Source organism: Furipterus horrens, unplaced genomic scaffold (genome assembly GCF_987537825.1).
Source record: "Furipterus horrens unplaced genomic scaffold, mFurHor1.1.pri manual_scaffold_3, whole genome shotgun sequence".
Taxonomy (NCBI): Eukaryota; Metazoa; Chordata; class Mammalia; order Chiroptera; family Furipteridae; genus Furipterus; species Furipterus horrens.
This window is the reverse complement of record NW_028327173.1, coordinates 306286-313201: the sequence shown is the minus strand read 5'-3', so window position 1 is coordinate 313201 and position 6916 is coordinate 306286.

Sequence of the window (6916 nt, the reverse complement as noted above, 5' to 3'; positions counted from 1 at the left end):
TCCCTCCTTGGGGCTCTGGGGCTCCTGAGCCAGCCGAACCACCCTGGTCCCCAGTTCCTCAGGGCTCTGGGGAGGTGACCCCACTCTATGACACGAATTCCAACTCCAAGACTGCTTCATAACCAGAAAAACTGGGTGGTGTGGCACTGCCCCGGCCCCAGCCTCCATCACAGCAGAGTGGGGGCTCCTGGCCTGGGTGTGCGGCAGGCAGGAGGGCCGCTTTGGCCCCCTCTGGGGCCATGGTGCCAGCGGAAGGGCCCGGGGGACACCTGGGCTGGGGCTGGGGCCAGCGTCCTGGACACCCCTCACGGGGGCCAGGCAGCCTCTGGTCTCTGCTTGGCTCCTGCCCGTGTCTGCAGGGTCACTCTTGGACACCTGCTCAGGGAGGACTTCTGGGGCCACTCTCACCCCCTTTCTTCCTGCTCTAGAACTTGGCTGTGCAGATTGTGTTCAGGGAAGACTTGGGGAGAGAGAGGGGCAGAGGGGGAGGCACGGGAACCTCCCCCAGGACCCCGGGGGGGGGGCTTACCCCCTCCATCAAGAGAGCCCTTGGTTTGATGCAGGGTCTGGGGCTCTGTCTTCAGTGGGTCCTTTGCAAAGTCATGGGTCAGGCCCTGGGATCTGGGACCTGCTGGGAGCTCTCAGGAGAAGGAAGAGTCTCTGAGGGACAGCCACAAGGCTAGGGGTGGGGTTGGCATCAGAGTTTGGATTTGGGGACAGCTTTAGACACCACATCTCAATGAGCTACAGTGGGGGGAGCAGAGGGAGCAGGGTGGGGGGGGCAGTGCATGGCACCAGGAGAGCATGCCCCCCAACTTCCTAGGCCCCAGAAATAGCTCATGGGGACCTGGTGGGGGCCCTGAGCTGAGACCCGAGGAAGGAAGGTGGCGTCTGCACCCTGCCTGTCCCAGCCCTCCCTCCCAGCACTCTCTGGCCACCTGATGCTGCTGGGAGTGGGAGCGGCAGCCCACGGTCTCTGGGGTGCTCTTCCCAACTCTGGGCTGGGGGTTGGGGGCTAGGGCCATGTCCATCTTGTCCTCCTGAGGCTCCCCTGCCTGGTACAGATTGGGGATGAAGGATGAGGTCACCTTCCTGGAGAGGGTCCCAGGCTGGGCTGCAGGGGGCAGGAGGCTGATGGCACTCCCATCTCTTCTAGCCCCATGGCTGGGCCCAGAGCATGGTGGCTGCACAAGGACCCTAGTGTAGGGCCCTCTGGGCTGCTGCGGGGGTGGGCTGTGCCCCAAGGTGATCGGAAGTCAGTCCCCGGTGGTCCACACCTTTAATCACCCCAATAATTTATTGTGGTTGCAACAGGAAGCCTAGCCCAGGGTCAGCAGTCTGCCCCCCTGTCGGGGCGACGAGGGCTACAGGTGTCCGGTGCGGCCTGTGCCGCGGGGGGGACACGAGGGTAGGTGTGTACCGCCTGGTCGGAGCCACTGCTGGTCCCGAGGGACAGTGGGCCTCAGCCTCCACCCAGCGTCCGGCGAGGGGCCCCTCCTCCGACGGTGACCAGGCCGTGGATGGACGGCATTACCAGACAGTATTAGACAGAAGGACCCAGGTCTAACCGTGTCTGGTAAGACGCCCATCGCAGGCTGCCTGTCCTGCGGCATCGGCTGGGTGGCAGGACCCCCAGCCCCTCCAGAGTCTGCAGAGCAGCATCCCATCCCCACACCCCGTGTCCTGACTTCTGGCTGGAGCCTCCCAGGACCGGCCTTGCCCTTGGGCTGCTCTGAGGAGGGCCTCCCACAGACCCCATCCCAGCACGTACACATGTGTGTGCACAGCTGGAGCATCTGGTTGCCCCACACTTGACCCTGAGTCAGCACTCAGTTAATGAGTAACAGGAGGCCAGGGGCAGACCCTCCTCCCCTGGAAGACCAGCTGGGCCTGGGCAGGGTGGGGTTCTTGGGCTGAAGGGCTTCCCCATGGATGTCTGCCGGTAGGTCTGAGGGCCCAAGTCCTGGCTTCAGGTCAAAGAGATAAAACCAGGAGCCTCTGGCCTCGGTTTCAGACTATGTTCCCATTTTTATCTGTGACACTGGGGGCTGTGGTGGGGGCGGGATACTGGCCTGTGGGCTGGGGCAGATTGCCTGGACAGCCCATCGCTCCTGGGACTCAGGTGGCCCGTGGGAGCATGTCCCCCTGACAGTAAGAGCACTATGAGAGGTCAGTGCCCACCGCGGACCCCTCCCACCTGGGGCCTCTAAAGAGGGCCAGCTCCCAACGGTGTGTGTGGCTGGGGCACCCTAGGACAGTCTCAGTGGACGCGGGAGGCGGGAGGGGCTCGAAGGGGGCCGTGGCTGGCTGCTGCCGGCTGTGGACCAGCCAGGAAGCGCCTTTCCTGGTATGGCTGCTGCCTGGCTGGCTGGTCGATTCTGGGAAGTCCTCGGAGCCCAGCAGCAGCAAATACATTGGAGCAAAGGGGGCAGACGGCGGGGCACGCTGGGAGTGACGGCCAGGTCCCAAGACGAGGTTGACGTGCAGGGCAGGGCTGGTGTCCTCCTCCAGTCCCCGTGTCCTGGCCCTTTGGCCTCTCCTGGGGCTGTCACTATGGGCCGGGCCGAGACTAGTCTCCCTCCCACCTGTGTCCCAGCCAGCCCTGGCCTCAGCCCAGCTCTGAGTCTAGGACGCAGGACGGCGCGTCCTCGGGCCACGTCCCGGCAGCGAGCGGCGGGTCACCTTTGAACATCGTTACCAGACAGTGTTAGAGTCGAACCGAGAAATCCAGCACTGTCCGGTAAGATGCCCACAGAGGCCCAGGTGTGCCTCGGCCCGAGGACGAGGACAGCCAGGTGGTGCCGCCCCCGGGCAAGAGGACCGCGGTTTGGGGCCTGTGTGCTCCCGCTTTCTCCAGAGCAAGGACAAGGGTCCTGGGACCCAGGCTAGAGGTGCAGCGGGTCTGCCACGGGGCCTGTCCGCCCAGCCTGGGCCGGCTGCCCACCCCTGCTGCCCTTCACTCTCAGAGCCTGTGCCCACACCTGCCAGGCACAGCGCGGGGCGGGCCCTGGCCAGGCCCCGTGGGTAAGGCCCGGATACCTGGTCATTCTAATCCCGGGCCACTGTATCGAGGGATAGTGGGTGCAGCTGCGGGAAGCCTTTCATTCTTGGGGGCTGAGAAGGAACTTCAGACCCAGTCGGGCCCCAGGGAGGGGCCTGCCCAAGGTCAGCTTTCTGCCCCATAGCGCCCTCCCCGCCAGGAAGCCAGTGGGCAGGACAGGGTGGGGGACCTGTGGGTGGCCTGTGCGGGGGTGGGGGGTGGTCAAAGCGGGGACTGGGGGCGGCCCCGTCGCTGCGTGAAGGGCCCCGCCGTCATCATTACCAGGCAGTATTAGAGACCTGACACCATCCAATGCTGCCCAGTAAGATGGCGACGGCCACCCCAGGTGGGTCTGGGGCCGCCGGTCGGGGCGCAGGGGACTCGGTGTGCGGGCATTCGGCAGCCTGAGATAGACCCACGTTCTCTGGGGACAACAAGGTGAGGAGGAGCCGGGGAGGGACGGGGCTCACGAGAGGCCCCACCTTTGGGGGCTCAGCCCAGGGAAGGGCTGCTGCTGCACTGGGAAGCCCCTGGGGGACAGGACCACAGGGTGACCCTCCCTGCCGGGCCAGCTCCTCTATCCCAGCAGGGCCGCCAGCTCTGGGTGTGAGGTGGGCACCCGAGGAGGGGCCAGGGTGCCCTGCCCACAGGAGGCTGGACCCCAAGGGTCAGGGGCAGAGCGGAAGCCTCCCGTTGGGTGGTCCCAGGAAAGGCCATGGACGTCAGGCTCAGCCCCTCGGGGTCCTGGGTGAGCCTGAGTGTGTCTCAGCTGGTGGGATTGCTGTGGTGGCACAATGGGCCTCTGTCCCTAGATACCACCCCAGCTGTCTGCAGCCCAGCCCCCTCCCGTCCTTGTCCAGGGTGAGGATGGAGGGTGGCCGTGGCTCTGAGGCAGCCCCTGGGGCCTCCTCCCACAACCCACCGAGAAGGGCAGGCCTCCCGGGGGCCCAGGGACCCCCACCTTGTTCAGTGCTGTCTCTCACCAGTGAGGCCACAGAGGGGGCTGTCTGCCGGCCCCACCGCTCCGGGGCCCTGGGGCTCTGGCCACCGCTGGCCGTACAGTCCAAGGGCGAGATCGTGCCGGCCCTGCGGGAGGGGTGAGAGGCAGCCCTGCTGAGCCTGTGCTCGCTGGTTTGGGTTGAACCCCACAGCAGATGGGTCAGCAGCCCCCAACCACAGGATACAGGACAGCAGCCCCTGGTGCCTGCCGGGACAAGCCGGTCTGTAGTGGCCACCCCCACGGACAGGGGTGTTCCAAGTGGGGGGTAATGGAAGTTGGCACATCTGCAGCCCCAACCCTGCTCAGGGCCCGTACTCGGGGTCCCTGCATGTGGCTGAGAGACCCTGGCACCGTGCTCTGTGGAGACTGAGCAGTCTATCCTCACTCCGGTCCCTTTCCTGTTCCCTGTACAGGTGGCACCTGGGCCTGGAGAGCCATCCAGAGCAGCTTCTTAAGTTTTCCGACACCTTCCACCCACAGAGGCTGCAGTGAGGGGGGAGGCCCTGTCCTGATTCCCCCAGGCTGCCAGGCCGACCACAACAAAGGCTGCGTCCACCCCACCCCCACCTCGGCCAGGTCTACCCGGTTCTCCAGCTCAGTCCTTGAAAACAACCAACATTTCTCAGAGGACCTGACCCTGATGAAGGCCCAGCGTTGGGGGACAGGTGGGGTGCCAGGCTCCTGCCCTGTGCTCCCATCCCTACCGCTGGCCCCTCCTGGCTGGACACCAGGCTGGGCAGGGTCTGTCCCAGGTCCCGTAAAAGTCTGTGTGCTTCAGGAATGCAATTCCACTGTTTTCTGAGCAAAGCAAGACCGATTAGGCTTTGCTTTCAGAGCTGAGTTAAATTTCAGCTTCACTCCTGGATGCCAGGCCATGGCCGGGGTGGGGGAGGCGGTGGGGGCTGAGTGAGGGGGTGCGGGCGGGTGCCCAGTGTCCCTCCCTTGTAGCCAGCTTCTTCGCACAGCCTGGCTTCCCACCTCGCGGCCCCAGAGCTGGAGCCTGGCAACCCCAGGGCCAGCCTTCCTTGGGGGGAACCGAGGGCCCGAGACCCCACAGGCCCACAGCTGGCCCAGCCACACGCCAGATGGACCAGAACCCTGCTGTCTGCTGCCCCCCAGCTCCTTGGCCATTACGTTCTCATTCAGCGGGTGGAGAGGCGCGCCACAGAGACAGACCCAGGTGTGGGGGCCTCGGGGAGCCCTCTGCTGACTTCCAGGACAAGCCCTGCGCTTTTTCTGAACTGAGAACCTGCGACCCGCAGGCAAAGACGGACGCCGCCCGAGCCTCGTGCAGCTCAGCCTGCAGTCCAGGGCCTGGGCGCTGGGCGCCGTGGCAGACGAGGGAGCCTGAGCCGCCGGTGAGGAGTGAAATGACGGTCTGTGTCCACGTGCCCCAGATGGGGCTGGTGGCGGTAGGGAGTGAAGCCAGTGGCTGGCCCCTCCAGGTGCTGGATGCGGTCTCCTTAATCGTCACCATGACGACCAGGCTCGGCTTGGGAGACCCAAGGAAGGAGTCCTTGCAAAGCAAACACCCCACCCAAGGGCAGCGGCCTGTGGGCCTGGGCGGCAGGCGGAGAACCTGATCCCAGCGTGAAAAACTCACTCTCTGCTGGTTAACCTGCCCGGCGGGCCTTAATCAATGGTGAGGGCCCACAGAGAACAAAGCGCTGAAACCCAACCCCGCTCCTGGGGTGGGGGGGCGTCCTCGTGAGCGCCCGTCTTCAGCCGCAGCCGCCGCCACTGCCGGAGCTGCGTCTGCGAGGACCAGACGCCGCCATTTCCCCTCCCCGCCCCGCTCCTCTGCCCTGCTGGGGGCTCCCTGCTCCCCACACCCACCAGCACACCCACTCCTTAGGGTGGGTGGCTTCCGTAGACCTTTCACCTTCAGTTCACGCAAAACGTCCCTACAAACTGGTTTTGCAAATAAGGTGTTTGCAAATCACCGGAATGTCCGAAACGGGCAGCAGACCGTGTCCACGGCCGGTGGCTGCTTTGCATTTCCATAAACACGAAACTCAGTCGGCTAATCCAGCATCCTGCCGACCACTGGAACTTCTAAGCATTTCATCTGGGTCACTAGCAGAAAGCAAAACAAACCCGACCTATTTTTTCTTCAGATTAAACCGTCATGTACTTATCCCTGAAAGTTCGTCCGAGAACAATGAACCCAACATTATTCCTCAAAGACAACTAGCCTCCTGGTCCTGTCGGCGTGACCGCCTCCCACCCACGGAACGGCGGCCTCTCCCGGGCGAGGGGCGAGGGAGGCCCCAGGGCCTTTCCGCCGCAGCTCTGGAGGGCAGACTTTGGTCCCGGCCCTGCGGAACCGTGTCGGCCCAGGGCCAGCCCACTCCTCCTCCGAGTCGGTTCCGGCTACGTGAGCACCTCCGACTCGGGCGGCTGAGGAAGAGCCACAGGCTCTGCCCCGAGACCGGCCTGTCCCAGGGTGGCCGCTGGCAAAGCCAAGCCCGTCCCGCGGGCCTGCCGGAGCCCAGCCCCAGAGCCGCACGCCGAGTCCTCCCCAGCGCAGCTCGCAGGGAACAAGGTGCCCCCGGGAGCCAGCACAGCAGTGGCTCGTTTGGGAAAGAGCTTTCTGGAAGTGGAGACCCTCACGGTTGTCGACAGACCCCGGATGCCCTCTGGGTGGGGCAGGTGCCCACTGCCCACGCCCGCCTGGCCCTGCAACCACGGCCTGTGGACCCCAAGCGGCCGGGCCCAAGATGGCTTCGCAGCTGACGCCCAGCACGCCCAGCCCAAGGGGCTCACCTTCTCCTCAGAGAAGTAGGCCCACCCTTCCCCGAGTCCTGACCGCAAGCTGAACGGGCACTTCACCGCACTGGCCACGTCCTGTCTGAGTCGGCCGTGCGGGGGGCCGC